Below are 19176 nucleotides of genomic sequence, written 5' to 3' on the forward strand. Positions count from 1 at the left end.
CGCCTAACTTCTTGGGCTTTTTTTTTTTTTTGTAAAAAATGGAGGGGTGGAGTAAGGCCAAGAAGTGTCTTTTTCTTTAATGCATCATTTATTTCTTTTAAAGATTTTATCCATTCACTCACGAGAGACACAGAGAGAGAGGCAGAGACACAGGCAGAGGGAGAAGCAGGCTCCATGCAGGGACCCGATGCGGGACTCGATCCTGGGACCCGGGGTCATGCCCTGAGCCCAAGGCAGACGCTCAGCCACTGAGCCCCCCAAATGCCCCCCTTTTTGCATAGAATTTGAGAATGATTTTTGACTTTGAATTGAACTCGTATGCACCTCAGTAAGCTTTTACGTGACTCATAGAAGAAAAGTCTGAGTGACATAAGTGAGGAAACCGTTGAACAACCTCACAACCTCTCCTTCTGTAATAGCTCTCAGAAAGGGGCCTCAATAAATAAAAACACTGAGATTTCTAATAACTTTAAAGGCATCATTGTGTTCTTCACTGCCTACGGTAACGGACACCCCAAAGGTGGGGGCGCCTGAGCTCAGTGTCCAGCGTTACCTTCCCCACACCCATTCTACAGCAGTCATGTAGTTTAGGTGGAATTAACCCCTCCATCAGCCCCAGGGCTCAAGTCTGATTGTTAGGATCCATCGGGATCATCCCACCCCGTTTGCCGTGGACGTTGGCTTCAGTGGCCTTGGCTTAAGCCAATCGATGGCTGGGTCAGCGGGAATCTCAGAACGTCTGTTAGGTAGTTGAGGAGAGCAACTTATCTTTCCCAGATAAGAAAAAGGAAGCACGTGAATCTACTTGTACCGACAGATATCCTATAACTTCAAGGGGTCCAGCCCTAGGGTGAAGCCCACACTGTCGACGGAAGATAGAGCTCTGAAAAAAAAAATGGAAGCAACAGAGTCAACGATGACATCATGGAGCTAACCATTCTGAAACTCACAGCCCCGGAGTTCCACGGAACCTATTAACTCCGTTATTGTTTAAGGCGAGGCAGTTGGTCTTTCCGTCACTTGGAATGGAGAGGCTTTCCAACTGAGGCAGAAACATTGGTCTGTGGCACACCCCAAAAATCACATTAAAATGAGCACAGGTACTTACAATTACATTCCTGGAAGTACTTGGCATTTTTTTTTTTAATATATGATTATACTTGTTTTAAGGTCAAAATTTAAAACGTTCTGTAGTTTTTCCTTAGTAACACCTTCTTTGCCTTTAATATCATTGTTTTTTTTTTAAATACTATCATTGGTTTTACTTTTGTCTCGTTTATTCTTCGTCCACACCAAACTCCTGACTTGCCTACTTAAAAAAAAAAAAAATACTATCATTGGTTTTACTTTTGTCTCGTTTATTCTTCATCCACACCAAACTCCTGACCTGCCTATTTAGGAGGAAACAAAAACAAAAGGAAGAGATTTGATGTCTCTTTTTAAGTCAACAGTTACTTCTACCTCATAAAAAATTCTAGAAAGTCGGCTTTCTTGATAGAGTGTGACAGGTCTCCTATTTACAAGGGCAATGAAGCCTACTCCTCGGGCTGACCAGGTAATGGGAAACGTGTGTGCCAGACCCAATTTGGTTGAAAAACAAACAAAAACACAGCCAGGTGTGGTCAAATCCAAATCCATGGTTTCCCTCCCCGAATCGCACGTGGCGTTTCTTTGATTTTTCTAAGAATCTAAGAATCACTGTCTCCGTTGACTTTTCCCGGGGCTGGAAGGCTGACTGATATGGAAAAAAATATCACATTCAGTATTTAGGGTTGAAGTCTGGGCTCGAAAGGCCTGTACAGAGAGGCTTCGTCTGGGTCCCTTGGACGGCGTACTGTGGTTTTCCTTCTTCAAGCCACGAGGCAAATCTCCAATTGACAATATTGGGGCCGGAGCACCAGAAAAATGAATTGTGTGGATGAGGCAACACGTACATACTGAACCCACAGAGATTCATACTATTTATTTCAGGGCCAAGGTGATTCCCTTCAGCAACCTAAGCTGCAGTCGGTTGGCTCCTGGGCAGAATTAGCGAGAGGTTAAGAGAGTTATTTCTACTTGGTGACTAACCCCATTTGATTGTCTTAAGTGCGTCTGGCTTCTGGAGCGTGCTTTTATTTCAGATGATTATGAATGTTCCGAGTGGACTCCTTGCCGCCTACCTGGCTTAAGGACTGTAAGGCACTTCGGAAATCAAATTTCAGGAAAGAAGATTGGTTTGAGAAACAATGAACGAGGAGAAATCTTCTCTTTGCAGAGCTGCTGTGTGTCAAAGTTTATCCTCATTATATTATGGTAGGAAGAAAAGAACAAATTAAGACATTTAACTGCTTAAAATTTGAGACCCAATTACATTTAACACTGCAAATCGTGTTACAGGACCTGTGGGCTTACCCTCTCCCTGTGTGAAGTCTGGTTGTATGTTAGCAAATAACATTTTTTTTTTAAATTGTGGAGTGGGTCTGAGCTAAGTGGATAATCACCGCTACACATTCTCTGCCATATAAAAGAAGATCCTGTAGGATCCAAAGAGTTTTATAATGATATCAAAAGTCCTTAAAAAGAAGACTTTTAAATATGCTCCTTCCCTGCCCACTATGGCTAGCGCCAGCGTGCTTTAAATTAAGAGCAATTGTGTAACTGCTCAAGTTCTAATTTCTAATGTTAGGGGTCATTCAAATGCTCAAACTATCCTTTTAAATTGGCTCCCATAATGAAAGAACCATTAAGGGCTTAGTGATGTTCCAAGAACTCTTCCAAAAAGAGAGAGAGAGAGACAGGGAGAGAAAGGGAGAGAGAAGGAGAGAGGCAGGGAGGGAGGGAGAGAGAAAATTGGCTCCTTTTCTTTGGCCAGTAACCCATGTTTTAATTGAATTTTGATGAGATGATGGATGTTGTGCCGCATTCCAAGTCTATATGCTAAATTAACGAGGCTGTCTGCTTAGTTTCCTCTTTTTTATTATTTATTTTTATTTATTTTATTTTATTTTATTTTTTTATTTTTTTATTTTTTTAGTTTCCTCTTTTGAAGGCCCACTGAGATGAGTTTCTGCTAATTCTCTTACATAAAGTAGGATGTGGAGGTCTCCGATTCCTGCTCAGGGCTGGGAATGGCCGCGTTCTGCAGGCTGGTGCCTCGCTGGAGCTCCAGGTACGTGCTCAGGGGTGGGGGGGGGGCGGGGGGGTACTCCTCAGGGAAGACTCTATCGCAATACTCCACAGTCACCCCCTAACGTATTTAAAACTTCCCTTAATATTTTTTAAAGACTTCGTTGTGCATCTCTTTACAGAAAGAGCATGTCTCCAATGTCGAGTGCAGGTACTTCGTATTTGTCTATAAAATAAGAGTGATGAATGAAGCAATTGAGAAAATAGGTAATTTCAGCAAATTCTGGCACCCGATTATTCATTCACTTCCCAAGCTTCGGGCTTTAAGAAAAGTTGGGGGGGACTCTACAACTCATTTTTCTCTTTATCCTGAATAGTTTCAAAACCACAGTCTTTTTTTTTTTTTGTATGGTTGACACATCATGTTACAGGGAGTTTTGGGTGTACGATTTAACGGTTCTACAAGTTTATACGTGATGCTGGGCTCAGGGCAAGGGCAGTTGCCTCTGTCCCCTTGCGTCCCGATTACGATGTCCTTGACCACATTCCCATGATCTGCTCGTTCCATAACGAGCCTGTGCCTCCCCCGCCCCTTCACCCACTCCCCCCAACTGCCCATCTCCCTGCCCTTGCAACCATCAGTGTATCCTCTGTATTTATAGGTTTGGTTCTGCTTTTTGTTTATCTATTCACTCGTTTTTGGTGGGGTTTTAGTTTTTTAGATTCCACTTATGAGCGGAATCATAGGATATTGGTCTTTCTCACTTTCTCAGTCTGACTTATTTCACTTAGGCTAATACCCTCCAGATCCGTTCATTGTTGTCTTACATGGCACAATCTCATCGTTTTTTATGCCTGTGTAATATTCTGTTATATATATGACATATATATATTTCCTTATCTATTTGGGGTTTTTCAAAGATTCTATTTATTTATTCATGAGAGACACACAGAGACACGGGCAGAGGGAAAAGCAGGCTCCATGCAGGAAGCCCGACGTGGGACTCGATCCCGGGACCCTGAGGCCATGACCTGAGCCACAGGCAGATGCTCAACTGCTGAGCCACCCGGGCGTCCCTCTATTTGTTTATTGATGAATACCTAAGTTGCTTCCATATTTAGGTTATTGTGAATAATTCTGTAATCACGTGGGGGTGCATATATCTCAAATCCACAGTCTCAAAGGTTGGCCCCTTCCCTAGAATGTGAGGGCTTAGGAGTAGAAGAGATTTTTGAATTTTGCTTTTAGAGTTTTGAGTCTTTTTAAATACTGGCATAATGGTCATTTTACTTCTTAAATTACTCAGTGCAATAGACCTGCCTACTTATTGAAAATAAAATATAAGTCCATTCATCATTCTGGTGCCAAAAAACAGCGTACCAAATGGTAACTATCCACCTCCCACAGCCTGGAGGGTCAGAGAAGACCCTTCCACCAGAGAAACCCAGATAGCGGGGTCTGGACTTGAGGCATGGCAGCCGCGAAATTCCCAGGGGCCACGAGCGGACAGACCCTTCGGCTTGGGTCTGTGCTACAAAGAACTGATCCCCTGAGACACGAGTCTAAACTTCAAGCAAATCTCTCCTACCTGACTTTGTCCAGAACTCGCCGCTCAGAATAGGCCCGCTACCAAGTGTCTTAGCCACCCATCCGCACCGTAACATCCTCTTTTCTATAACACTATTATAGGCTGAATTGTGTCCCCCTCAAAATCTGTATGTTGGAGTCCTATTGCCCAGTACCTACAAATGCGACCTTATTTGGGAATAAGCTCCTTGCAGATGGAGTCAGCTAAGATGAGGCCATATTAGAGTAGGCTGGGCCTCTGGTAATATGACTGGTAGCCTCATAAAAAGAATAAATTTGAACACAGACACATGCACGCAGGGAGAGTGTCATGTGCACATGAACACAGAGATTGTGCTGACACTTCTACAAGCCAGGGAACCCGAAGATTGCCTGTAAAATGCCAAAATCTAGGGGAGAGGCAAGGAACAGATGCTCTCACAGCCAACAGAAAGAACCAATCCTGCCAACATCTTCATCTCAGATTTCTGGCTCCCAAACCACGAGACAATAAATTTCTGATTTTTAAGACCCCCAGTTTGTGGTGCTTTGCCACCGCAGCCCCAGCAAACTAAGACGCTAACTCAGGCTTTATTATTCAAATGCCCCAAAAGAATCATGTATAATCCAAGTTCAGATACAGATGTCAGAGGCATTTATCTCCAATGATGAGCCAATTTGTCAGATTTGGGGTGCAGATAGTCTTAAACAGTCTTCCAAACATGGCCAGGAAGTCAAAGCTTTCCCCTTTTCCTGATGATATAAACTGTATTGACATCTAATTCGAAATACTAAACAAAAGCTCACTTTTGACTAATGTTTGCATGTCATCACATCTTCTCTGAGTCTTACCTTCCCAAGTGTATGATGACAGGCATAGCAAAATAACTATTAAGATCTCTTCTACCCCCGTATGCTATTAATTGTTATGTTGTTACTTCTTGCTGTAAAAGATATATATATATTCTCAATGAAAAAAAAATTTCAGAAGCCATAGAAAAATACAGTTCACACTTATTCCCCATATCCAAAGAAACTAGTCTTTGGAATAAAGCCTCCATTTTAATTTAATAAACAGCTGTTACATGAAATGTCTATTTGCAGCCGACATGCTTTCAAAAGGGGCTTGGGGTGGCTTCCTGGACACGCCAAAGGACTACCAAAATTAGGCTAAAAGTAGAAAGTCTTTGCGATGAATACAAGAACCTCGCTGGCCAGAAACAGCCACCGATGGCTGCCAACGCATGTTCCACGGTGGCGGGGGCTCTGCCTGTTTGTCTGCCCCCTATGCTTTGGTGGCTGCTCCAGGTTTGTTGCAGAAATCACCCTAAAATGGGGCCATGAATGCGAGGCAATTATCTGAAACTGACCTACCCAGCATTCTCCAAGCTCCCTAACAGCCAACGGGGGGACAGTCCTTCTTGGGAGGGACCCAAAATTACCTGGAAACCACTCATCATTGAGGCATGTTTGGTCTTTGGGATAAAGATATTCCTCACATCCTATCTTTCTGTAGCAAATATATTTAAGCTGTTCTCAGAGTAGTACCCAGACACCAGTGCTGTCTGTGAAATAAATGATGCAGTGACTCTCTGGCTTTAGCTTTCCTATCTAGCCCGATATTTGCAATGGGCCAGAATCAAAGCCGCTGGCTTAACACTCAGTGGTCTCTACTATAGCCCCTTAATTTGTAAATAACTATACTTTGAGAAAGCCAAACTGGACTTGAGTCTTTATCCTGATTTGTCCCTGAAAATTGTACTTTGTCTCCAGTAAACCATGAACTTTTTTATTGCCAAATATTCACTATTAGGTGTAAAAAAAAATAAAATAAAATAAATAAAATAAAATAAAATAAATAAAATAAAATAAAATAAAATATTAGGTGGTTTGTTTATCAGAAACAAGTATGTATTGAATAATTATTTCCTTCCACTAGCCATACCATCTGGGGAGACTGACTTTAGTTTCACTTATTCATTACATATGCACTGAGCATCTATTACGTGCTAAACACCAGGGGTACAAAGTAGAATGAGATAAACAGAGTCTTTTCCCTTGACAAGCCTGCAGGCTCACGGCAGAACCAGACAAACAAATAATTACAGAACAGGATGATGAGTGCTATTATAGGGGAAGGATGACACAGTGTATGACTCATAGTATAAGCTCAATAAAAATTTGATGAATGAAAGAATTGATGAATGATATGGGAGCACTTGGCAGGGACAACAAATCCAGGCTTGGAGGATCAGAGAAGGCTCCCAGGAGGAAATGATATTTAAACTAAGACCTGAAGGATGAGCAGGAATTTGAAAAAAGGAGAAAGGGGAAGGGATGACCACAGGAGAAAGTATTTTCGGTAGAAAGAACAACAAGGAAAAAAGCAAAAGGAATCAAGAGACAACATGATACCCTGAAAAAATTGAAACAAATCAAGGATGATTGGTAATGTAGAGTCACATAAGGTGAAGCTGCAAAATAGGCAGGGACAAGAGCCTGCACAGATTTGTAAGCGATGGTTAGAGGATTGGACTTTATCCTAAAAACCATAGAGATCGATGAGAAAGTTCTAGATGGCCAGCATAAACCATAATCATATTAGCATTTTAGATGATTCCTGTTGCTACAGGAGGCATCCAATGCTGGAGAAGGGGGATCTGGAATGGGCAGTGGCATGGGGGTGGGGGGGACGTGCTATTCAAGAAATATTTAGGAGGTATCATCAAAGGGGCTGGAACCCCAATGTGGAGGATGAAGGGGAGAAATGAATAGAGGATTGCCAGGCGTCTGGGCACATAGTGTTTCAGTTGTCCGTGTTGCTGTATAACGAACCACTCAACACTGAATAGCTAAACAACAGTTTATTATTATTTATTATTATTGATAAGCAACTGTTTATTATTATTTATTATTTATAAACAACCGTTTATTATTATTTATAAACAACTGTTTATTATTATTTATTATTTATAAACAACCGTTTATTATTATTTATAGACAACTGTTTATTATTATTTATTATTATTTATAAACAACTGTTTTATTATTTTGCACGATTCTCTCCACTGATGGTGCACAGCTGGATGGCTCCTCTGATGATTGGGACTCTCTCCTGTTTGTAGTCGCCCCGAAGCTTGGGTTAGAGCAGCCAAGGAGGCTTCAGCACATGTCCAGGCCTTGTCACAGGTGCCTGGGAAACTGGCTCATCTGGAGTGTTGGGATACCTGGGCCTCTGCCTTCCTTCCATGTAGACCCAGGGCCTCAGTGTTGCCCTGGAGACTCCCCAGAAGGGCAGCTGGACATCGGAGGTGGCGGTTCAACGCTCCCAAAAGGGCCAACGTAGAAGCTGTTGGTGCCGTGTCTCATTTCCACCACATTCTTTTGGTTAAAGTGGGTCACGGGGCCAAAGAGAGTCAATGTGGGGTGATGTGGACAGGAGTATGAATGCGGGAGGTCTGGGTCCCCGGGACCTCTTTGGAGAAGAGCTACCGTCCACGGTGCTAGTGCTCGCTGAGAATTGAGAAACAAACAAATAAAATAAAATAAAATAAAAAACTAGAGGAGGAGCCATCTTGAAAGAGGGATTTTAAGCTGAATTTCGAGTCGACGGAGCTTCAGATCCATAGGAGACGTCCAGGAGGAGGGGGACACGGGTAGGGATCTGTAAGTTAGGAGAGAAGCCTGGACTCGAGATGGAGGCCGGAGCATCCCCGTCGTGTGGCAGCTGCTCTAGGGAGACCGAGGAGAGTGAGAGGACATGAGAGGCCAGGGTAGAAAACTGAGAAACTCTGAAATTTAAAGATTGGGATTGGGAAGAAGAAGCTTAATGGGAGGCCGCGGGGATGAGGTCAAAGGGGTCACAGGAAAATCAGGAGAGCTCTTTTTTTGTTCCTTTTTAAGATTTATTTATTAGCAAGTCAGCGGAGGGGCAGGGGGAGAGGGAGAGAGAGACGCCCGAGCAGACGCCGCCCAGAGCACGGGGTCAGACAAGGGCTCGAGCTCAGGACCCCCGGGCTCCCGACTTGAGCGGGAATCCGGAGTCCCACGGCACTTAACCCCCCAGACGCCCCAAGGACACCTCTGACTCGCACGATCCAGGAAAGGTTGGCAGGGTCAGGTGCCGCCGGCCAGGCTGGAAGCCAGAACAGGCTGGTGATGACGTCGTAACAGAACCCCGCCCCAGCCACGGCGGGAGCACTGGGGGCTCCCTGCCCTGGGCCCCGGGCTCGCAGGGCCCTGAGGAGGCCCACGCGGAGCCCTCGCCCCAGAGGCCGGGCCACGTTCATCCCGTGTCTCCGCCCGTGAAGGGAAGGACCCGGAGCCCCAACGGGGGGCAGCTCTCAGGGGGTCCCCGTGCCCTAGGGGCCTTGGCACAGCCGTCGCCCGCAGCTCTCCCCAAACCTGCCGGGGCCAGAAGGAGGTTCCACATGAACTATGGGGAAACCAGAAAACGTGGTCCTCTGCGTCCCCGGGCAGGGGACGTTAGATTAAACCCGGCGACGCCATCACATGTCTTTGTGACAAAGGCCAAGCAGGGCGAGGACGAAAAGGGTCTTTTGGGGGGAGCAAGAAAATCGTGTCCGCATCCTAAGCAGCTCAGCACGACGGGCCCTCCAGAGCGAGGCCACCGAGACGCGGGCGCTGAGCGCGGGCAAGTGTCCCCGGCCACCTCCGGAGATAATAATCCCCGACGACTGTCTCGAGCCCAAGACCTGAGAGGCGCCAGCTCTCCGAGCCTGGTCCGCCGCCCAGATCGCCGAAACCCTGCCAGGGGTCTTCCGTGGCAGGAGGCAGCGCGTGGCCGGGCTGGCGGGCTTCGCCTTTTCCGTCAAAAGTAAGAATCAGCGGAAACAGCAGCTGTGTGGAGGCTGCAGCCCAAGCCAGATCCTTAATTCCATTAGAGAACCAATAATTAGAAATGACTGTTTCCTCCCAGTCTGAATTACAGGATGATTATTTCCCTTTAACGTTCACTGGCTGCCCGGCATGGCAAGGCTGCGGCGTTATTAAAAATACACTAATTGAGGGAGGAAGTGGCCAATGAGCAGCAGTTTTCCAGCTTCCAGGGTCAATTTTAGTCACAGGGACAGGCTACGTGGGAGGGACTAAAGGTTCCGTGAAATTCCACTTAGGGGTTTTTCCGAGGGTAGCCCCGGGAATACTGGAACGCCACCGCCATCCAAACAAAGCGCCCTTTCACATCACCTCTCCTCCTGACTGAATTTACCGAGAATTCGATAAAAGTCAAAGTAGTAATGTACAAGAAAAAAAGAATTTTTTTTCTAGTAAGAAGAAATGACCCATCAGGACCAAGTAGAAGGTGAAACCACTCCCTTCACCAGGGGGAAATAATTTCAATCTTCAGTAAATGGGAAGAAAAAGAAAGAAAGAGAGAGAGAGGAGAAGAGGCTTGGTGAAAGTCAGCCCAAGGACGTATTTAGGGTGGTGGGTAAACATCATGTTGTCTTACAGGCACCATTTCCCCTAATGACGGGAAAGAATCAATTATTTTAAAAACATTCATGTGGAGAGTAAAGGATGCATTGAAATGACAGTTCTGCTCTCCCTCCGGCAAAAATCCATCTAAGTTGGAAAAATAATAATGCCCAAGTAATAGGAGCACACGAGAGACTTTTCACAGGACGGTTGCTTCCCCGTCAGAGCCGCGGGCCCGGCCCCGTGTGACCCGCGCAGCCTCCTCCAGCGTCCGCCTCTGCCCAGGACCCGGGCCAGACACTCACGGTTCTGACATTTGCCTTTACTCCCTTGTAGATTATATTTAAGTCTCTTTTTTTAAAAGACTTTATTTATTTATTTCAGGGACAGAGAGAGCGCATCCTGAGCAGGGCGCCGGACGCGGGGCCCGATCCCAGGACCCCGAGATCACGACCGCAGCAGGCCACCCAGGCGCCCTTCAAGAGACAGTGAGGGCCTGTGGACAGGCCCGCTGCAGTCGAGGACGGGGACAGGCGGGGCCCACAGGGCCCCAGGCCGGGGGCCGACAAGGGGAGGCCTCGGGGGCTGTGCAGGGTCAGCAGGCCCTATACCAGGGGACCGCGTGCACCCACCAGGGCAACGGGCCAGGGGATCGGGACAAAGCCACAGTGACGGAGAGGCATCCTCTCTCGGGTGCAAAAGGACCAGTATCTGGGCTGGTGACAGAGCCCCGAAGGCCAGTGGCTGAGGGAGGAGCGCATGGAGGTCCAAGTCACTTCGGATTCACCGAGACGTGTGGCCTTGTCAAATCCGGTAACACGGTGCATGGCCAGGGAGACGGCGGCAGCCCGGCGGGGGATTCAACCTGGTGCTGATTGTGCCCTCAACATAATAGTTGCTGCACTTTCTGTGGATGAGAAGGGAAGGGGAGGGAAGGGGAGGGAAGGGGAGGGAAGGGAAGGGAAGGGAAGGGAAGGGAAGGGAAGGGAAGGGAAGGGAAGGGAAGGAAAAAGAAAAAAGAAAAAAAGAAAAGAAAAGAAAAGAGAAAAGAAAAGAAAAGAAAAGAAAAAAGAAATAAAAGAAGGAAAGGATAGGATAGGATAAGGAAGACAAGGGAAGGGAAGGAAAGGAAAGGGAAGGGAAATAAAGAAAAGTAAAGGATAGGATAGGATAAGGAAGAGAAGGGAAGGGAAGAAGGAAAAGGAAGGAAAGGGAAGGAAGGATAAGGAAGGGAAGGGAAAGGAAGGGAAGGGAAGAGAAGAGAGGAGAAGAGAGGGGAGGGGGAGGGGAGGGGAGGAAAGGAAAGGGGAAAAGAAAGAAAAATGCTTTTCTCTTTCGTCCCTCATTGATGCTTTAAAAACCAGCGTGGGGAGATCCCTGGGTGGCTCAGTAGTTTAACGTCTGCCTTCAGCCCAGGGCCTGATCCTGGAGTCCCAGGATCGAGTCCCACGTCGGGCTCCCTGGATGGAGCCTGTTTCTTCCTCTGCCTGTGTCTCTGCCTCTCTCTCTCTCTCTCTCTCTATGAATGAATACATAAAATCTTTAAAAAAAATAAATAAAAAATAAAACCCAGCGTGGCCACCTTGAGTCATGCCCAGTTGCAGTCGTTTCTAGACTCCAGAGTGAAAGGACATTTCAGGTAAACAGGCGTCAAAGTCCTAACTCTGGGAAACGAACTAGGGGTGGTAGAAGGGGAGGTGGGCGGGGGGTGGGGGTGACTAGGTGACGGGCACTGAGGGGGACACTTGATGGGATGAGCACTGGGTGTTATGCTATATGCTGGCAAATTGAACACCAATAAAAAATAAATTTATAAAAAAAAAAGTCAGATGACAGGGCTTCCCTTGCACCCCGAGGAGCGGTGACCGAGCGCCCAGCGAGCGCTGAGGCTGGGACAGTTCCAGCTCAGTGACAAAGCAAGTGCCCTGGGCTCCAGGGCTCCAGGCGGTGGCCCAGAGCTGCGCTCCCCTTGGGCCACCAGCCTAGACCCAGGTCACCGGAAGCGACTGGGGAAACCCGCGTGGGTTGGGGCTGGGTCGCAAGGCGGCAGCGGGCCACTTGCGGGGTGCTCCTTCCGTGGCCTCCGTTTTGGTTTTTCTTTAACAGAAGTTCAAGTGTGTGGGTTTGCAAAATGTGAAAATCTATTCAGAGGATTCAGGAAGATGAGGCACGCATGAAAATGTGCGTTTTTAAAAAAATATTTTATTTATTTATTCATGAGAGAGAGACAGAGAGAGAGAGGCAGAGACACAGGCAGAGAGAGAAGCAGGCTCCATGCAGGGAGCCCGATGCAGGACTCGATCCCGGCTCTCTAGGATCACACCCTTGCCTGAAAGCAGCACTAAACTGCTGAGCCACCCAGGCTGCCCCAAAATGTGCGCTTTTTACTTATTTTATCATCGTAGTTGACTAGGTTCTTCCAAAAAAGAGTATTTTTTCAAAGAAAATATTATTCCTTTAAAGTCTAGCAAAACCTGACTTCCAACCCCATGAAGCAGTAGTTTCTCCTGTTTATTTCTTTTTAAAGATTTTATTTATTTATCCATGAAAGAGAGAGAGAAGCAGAAACACAGGCAGAGGGAGAAGCAGGCTCCATGCAGGGAGCCCGACGTGGGACTAGATCCCGGGATTCCGGGGTCACGCCCTGGGCTGAAAGCAGATGCTCAGCCACTGAGCCCCCCAGGGGCCCTACAGTTTTAATGTTTGACTTTTGTTTTCCTTATTACTATCAGCACTATTCTTGTATATATTAGACATGGTAAAGTTTTTTGTCTCATTTTGTTTCTTTCTTTTTTTTTTTTTTTTGGTCCCACAGTGGACAGAGAAGTGGAGAAGCTTCTTTTTTTTTATTTTTTTTTTAATTTTTATTTATTCATGATAGTCACACAGAGAGAGAGAGAGAGGCAGAGACACAGGCAGAGGGAGAAGCAGGCTCCATGCACCGGGAGCCCGACGTGGGATTCGATCCCAGGTCTCCAGGATCGTGCCCTGGGCCAAAGGCAGGCGCCAAAGCACTGCGCCACCCAGGGTTCCCGGAGAAGGTTCTATAGGAGAGAAATTGCTCGGCAAAGACACAGAGACTCCTGAGGTGCTGGACAATAGTCGAAGAGCAAGAACACGGAGGAATGTGTTCATAGAGAACACCCGTGTAGGGGCGCCTGGGTGGCTCAGCCCGTGAGGCGTCTGCTTCGGGTCGGGTCGTGATCCTGGGCCCAAGCCCCGCGTCGGGCTCCCTGCTCAGGTGGGAGCCTGCTTCTCCCTCTCCTGCCCTCCACTGCCGGCTTGTGCTCTCTCTCTGTGAAGCAAATAAATAAAATCGTTAAAAAAATAATAATAACTTGGCAGCTGGGGGTGGGGCCCAGCGGCTTAACACCACCTTCAGCGCAGGGCGTGATCCTGGAAACCCGGGATCGAGTCCCGCGTCGGGCCTCCCTGCATGGAGACTGCTTCTCCCTCTGCCTGAGTCTCTGCCTCTCTCTCTGGGTCTCTCATGAATAATTAAATAAAATCTAAAAAAAAAATAATAACTGAACTCTAGCTGTTTGGAAACAAGGATGAGGGGGGAGCCCAGTATCAGTATGTTCGCCCTTCAAGACTAAAAAGGAGGAACGTGTGTGCTAAATACACGGGTTCCAACAGCTCCATGTACCACCAGGTGCAGTTGTCTGAGTGTGGCCTGGCTGCCGTCCCGGTGACCTTGGAACGGCTGGGGGGACTTAAACACAGCAAAATGGAGCGCAGCAGTTGATCAGCATTATATGATTCCGTATGTAAGGATTTTGTAACTTGAGGAGTCCTTGCAAGCGATTTAATAGCGTCAACCATTTTTGATATGACCTCAGAAAATCTCTATTACTCATCTCAAATTTAAAAGCTGACAGAGGAGAAGTTGCCTTTCCCTAAGTCAGAAAAAAAAAAAAAAAAAAAAAAAAAAAAGCTTCTCAACTGACCCAAAAGTTGTAGCAGGAAAAAAAAAAACATTTTGATCAATAATTAAAATCATTGCGGACCAGGCTTGTTGCATCAAGACTCTGAGGTTGGTTATTTATCAGATCTTACATATCCAAGTAGATGTAGCTTTTAATGTGACTTTAAAAGTTTATAGACCATTGCCTTTAAAATTCATCCATATTGATTGATACTCAACGATATTGATTCTACTGTATTAGATTGAGTGGCTTATTTTAAACTACAGTGCAGAGAGCAGTACTTTGCTTGAAAACAATAAAATAATAATGATAATCATTTTTTTCTCTCCCCCTCTTTTAGGCTTTGACCAGGAGAGAATAACTACAAGGAACTACTAATTTACAAAATGTGCAGATGACCTAGTTTATTCATAACCATAGGAGTTTTAATTTATTAAGCAACAATTTAATATAAACAGTGCCTAGTAATTCTAGTTCGCTGTGTGTTTCGTGGGAGAATAATGTATTGCTTAATGGGGAAGATAAATCTATTATTGGAAAATTTTAATCATGAACAAAATTGTGTTGGGGTATTTTCACGGGAAGTAATTAGTCGCAAACTGTCCTTCCCTGAAGTGCGGGGGTATGCGGAGCAACTGTTCTCGGGGCGGGTCTCCTGCGGTGGACGGGCCCGGGCCCGGGCCCGGGCAACACAGTCCTGACCTCCAGTGGGCCCACCGCGTCCGTCCTCCCAGCTACCCCACGGCGGACCTCGCACACAGAACGGGCTGGAAGTGGGGGCTCTGCTCTGCGGCCCCGAGCTCGGCAGAGGTGCCCCAGAGGACCTCCCCACCCGTGGCTCGCGACCCTGCCCAGAGCCGCTCCCGCCACTCACGTCAAAGCATTCGTTCTGGAAGGCCCTGGGCAAAATGCGAACGTCCACCCAGACGGGGAGCATACCACTTCGAGTGAACCCATGAGCTCTCGGCTCAACTGGCAACGACGATCGCGAGGAAGCGGCCGTGTGCGGCGGGGAGCCCACAGTGACAGCAGGCCACCTGCAGCCAACCTCACCAGATGAGGAGCGCCCTGGTCCACGGAGCCGAGAAGCCAGCGGCAGCTCGTGGGAGTAAGGCGACAGCCTCGGGGGCACTGCCACGCCAGCTCTCCCAGGAGCCAACCTGACGCCACCCCAGCTCTCCCACCCCATGTTCCAGCTCCGTCTCTCTCTGGGGGTCAACACGATATTCTGTTACCAGGACGAGCTCCCCCCCCTGCCAAGGAAAATTGATACCGACGGATCTCTACGCACGTTCTCCGGGCTTAGCAGCACCCACGACGCAGGGATCCCTTCTCTCGCCCGGCGTCGATTGACTGATCCCAGGGAAAACCACGAGCGGCCCAATGGGTCACATACCAATGCTTGGATCAGTCACTCGTCGGGAGGAAGGGGCACCGTGATTGATCTGGGCCAGGTGCCTGTCCCTGCGGCCGGAGAAGGAAAACACGAGGGCGGACTCCCAGTGGAGCCCCACGGAGTGGAGTAAGAGTTGTCTCCAAGGGAAGGGGGGACCGTTGGTGCCGTAAAAGAGATCTTAAGCCGTTTCTCGTCACTGTAGACAAACGACGTCCGGGACCCCCCCCGCCCCCACAACCCGCAGCTCTGTGAGTAAGAGGGTCACCAATGAGCCCGCTCTCCAGGCTCAGGATTTCGAAACACCGAGCAGAGAACCACACACACCTGACTTCTGGTAAGAGACTATTTAAAACGTGACTCCTTCCCCTTTTTTCTTGAATCATGTCAACCGTTGTAAGGATACTGGGAACCGGAAGCTCTGGTTGGCTTTTGAGCAACCCCCGGGAGTCTCTGAAGTGGCTTGGCTGGTGTCTGGTCTGCAGGAAGTCCTGGAAATGGGCTTACGGTGACCGATGCAAGTCACAGATACAGTCTTTGCTTTCTCGGGAAAAATGTTTCAAAATGTTGAGTGGGCTTGAATCAAAGAGATCCCCGGCGAAGGGTGGGAAAGCACCGGTGGAAGGCGTGGACAGAGAAGAGCAGCAAGAGAAGGGATCAGAGCTGAGACCTTGGGGAGAAGCGAGTGAAGGAGGGACGGTATATGGCGCACACGAGGGGGTCCCTGTGGGGACGTAGGACACCCCGGGCTGGCTTTGTCAGCTTTCTGATCCTGCCAGGAGGGCCTCTGCTGAACACCTGCCCCCTCACCAGCCCGCTCCCATCATCTCTCCTCAGCCTCAGAGACCCCCACCTCCTCATGCTTCTCCCTCTGCCTACTTCTGTCTTGTTTACTTTGGGCCACCATGAGTTTTCACGCGCTCTACCACCGCGGCCCCATACCTGGCGTCTCAGTCTCTAATGCCTTCCCCCAGCCCCGTTGCAATCTGTTCTCCACCCTCCAGGGCAATAGACTCCGGACTGGGCCACTTGCTTACTCAAAACTCTTCACCGAGTCCGCCTGGACTCAAAGCAAAGCCACAGTGTGGCCCCCGGGGATGACTTGTGCAACGGCCCTGTGCGACGCACCCCTCAACCGCACAGTTCTCTGAAGGCCCTTTGCATTCTGGGGCTTGGTTTTGGTTCTTGACCTTTCAGCCTTTGCATATGCTGTGCCTTTTAAGCCCACTGTGCCCCCCTCTCCATTTCCAGAGGCAGTAAGTCCTGGAAACCAGCTAATGACACCTTCAATACGCAGCATTTCTGAGGATAGAGTCTTAGCTGCTACAAAGAAAGAAAAAAAAAAGATCCCCTCATATCACGTGGCTTAAATAAAAAGAGCTCAACATTTCTCCCGCACCGCAGTCCGGAGCTGAGTCCAGGCTGGGAGAGCGGAGCCGCCGCCCCCAGCGCGCAGCTCCCTTCTGCTCCGAGGCAGCGGCTCCTATGTCTTGCATGCATCCTGGGCATCCAAGGGATGGAAGGGGCGAAGAGTGGCACGACCCCCTGGGCTAATGCAGACACAGGGCGCACCGTGGCTCAAGGGGGGGTGAGCAACGGAGTGTGCAGCTAGCTGGGCAGCCACGCATCCAGCGGACGCCCCAGAGCTGGGTCCTTAGGGGCAGGGAGGAATGGGCCTGGGTGAAGGGCACCAGTCGCCGCCCTAGAGCATTAGCCCCCAAAGCTTGCAGAGTTGCTGGGAGGCAAACAAAAGAAAAAGAAAAAATGAAAAGAAAGAGAAAGCGAAAGTGAAAGCGAAAGCAAGACAGCAGGAAAGCAAGGAAGGAAAACTAATCAGCCCTCCAAGGCTGCACACAGCCCCCCCCCCCCCATCTTTACAAGCACCACCAGCTCAGTGCAGGGGAGTCACCTGCCGAGAGGGGTGGGTGTTGAAGCTCTCAGGTGGGGAAGGCCAGAAGCGGAGCCGATATTTAGTCAAAAGGCACCCACGTGCTGGTGGTTGAAATATTGAACCAGAGCTGCACCGTCTGGTAGAGAATCATCCTCTAGGATCTCCTCGGGCCGGCCTGTGATCCTGGCTGCCGAGTCCTCTCTCACCCACCGAATCCACTCCAAAATAAAGACACGAGTGCACTGGACAGAGGTTATTGCACCTCACCCTTATCTTCCTTCGGAAATCTTGCTTTAGATACACACAACCTGAAGCTGAATTAGCCCTATTTGTAGGACGCATAACAGGGGAGTATGACCCCTGCGGGCGGGGCTTGACTTAGAGAGGGGAAAGGCTCAGCTTGAGAGCGGGAGACACGCAGGCTGTGTCCAAAACAACACAACAAGACTTTAAGGAATTAAAATGTGGGGGCGCAGTGGGTTCATTATCTACCTCAGGGTGTGACCCCTGGGGTCCCGGTATCGAGACCCATGTCGGGCTCCCTGCGAGGAGCCTGCTTCTCCCTCTGCCTGTGTCTCTGCCTCTCTCTCTCTCTCTCCGTGTCACTCATGAATGGATAAATAAAATGTTTTTAAAAATAAAGAACAAAAATAAATAAATAAATAATAAAGAACAAAAAACAAAGAGAAATTAAAATGTGGGAAAGACAATTAATTAAATAGAGAGCCCACCAAGGACATCTCTGGAGCATCAAATCCTTCCTCCCGTGGGTTAGGCAGGTGTGATGCACTGGAAAGAACCCTGGATAGGGGGCGACCAGGCCCGGGTACCAGCTTGGAACAGTGAAAAGAACGGGCTTGTATCCCAGTCCTGGTTGACAATACAGACAATAGTAGCCTCTACATCAGTAGGACGGGAAATAGTGGTATTTACCGCAAGTGGCCATGTGACCCGAGCGAACTGGGGTATTGTGGGTGACAGACACGCAGTAGGCACTCAATACAAGTTTTGGTCTTCTTCCTTGACCTCTGTCTTCGCTTTTTCCTACCCTTCCTCATGCCCTGGGCCCTGGCAGGCGTGCACACCTGCACACCCGCACACCTGCACACGCACGGGCACGGGCAGTGGGACCACAGGCAGGTCACCCGATGTATAGTCTCCGTGTCTCAGTGTGCAGGATTTCTCGGGAGGTGGGATGAGGCACGCGTAGCAGGCTGCAGATGGGGGGACTGCGGGTTGGAGCCCCGAGGGGCCGAAGGAGCTGACGCTTGACTTGAGTTCCGATCATAGCCCCACACGTCCTCGGCTAAACCAGCAAACCGGCCACACTTGACGTTTCAGCGCGTGTCTGGATTCTTTTATAAAAAATATTTAATTTATTTATTTATTCATGAGAGACACAGACACAGGCAGAGGGAGAAGCAGGCTCCTCGCAGGGAGCCCGATGCGGAACTCGATCCCGGGACCCCAGGGTCACACCCTGGGTCAAAGGTGGGTGCTAAACCGCTAAGCCACCGGGGCTGCCCCGCGTGCGTAGATTATCCCCCGACGTCTCGTCCCCCAATCCCACCTCTGGGGCTGCCCTGGCCCAGGGCGGGCTCCCGAGCGCACCTGCTGAGTCGAGGCCTGGATGTGCGGCGCTCCCACTGACCTCGTAAGGCAAAGGCAGCACAAAGCCGGACATTCTGGAGGTAGGTGGGGGCCGATTTCCTACCGAACCCAGACTAACGTTCGAAAACAGAAAAATGAACCAACTCATGAATTATGCTGTTTTACACTTGTCTCAAACTGGCAATTGCTTGAGGAGGAAAGAGCCTCCTGTCTCGGTCATTGTCAGCTAATAGATGAA

General features: G+C 48.6%; 1 long non-coding RNA gene across 2 annotated transcripts; it reads left to right on the plus strand.

Moving 5' to 3' along the window:
• Positions 1–946: 946 nt before the first annotated feature.
• On the plus strand, positions 947–8233 carry LOC144283562 (uncharacterized). Of its 2 annotated transcripts, XR_013352107.1 has the most exons (4): positions 947–1100; positions 2124–2295; positions 3017–3151; positions 7758–8233. It is a non-coding gene; the product is annotated as an uncharacterized LOC144283562 (long non-coding RNA). The 2 variants fall into 2 exon arrangements; XR_013352106.1 differs by lacking the exon at positions 2124–2295 and having other exon boundaries at positions 970–1100.
• Positions 8234–19176: the final 10943 nt, after the last annotated feature.

The sequence above is a fragment of the Canis aureus genome, chromosome 14, assembly GCF_053574225.1.
Source record: "Canis aureus isolate CA01 chromosome 14, VMU_Caureus_v.1.0, whole genome shotgun sequence".
Taxonomy (NCBI): domain Eukaryota; kingdom Metazoa; phylum Chordata; class Mammalia; order Carnivora; family Canidae; genus Canis; species Canis aureus.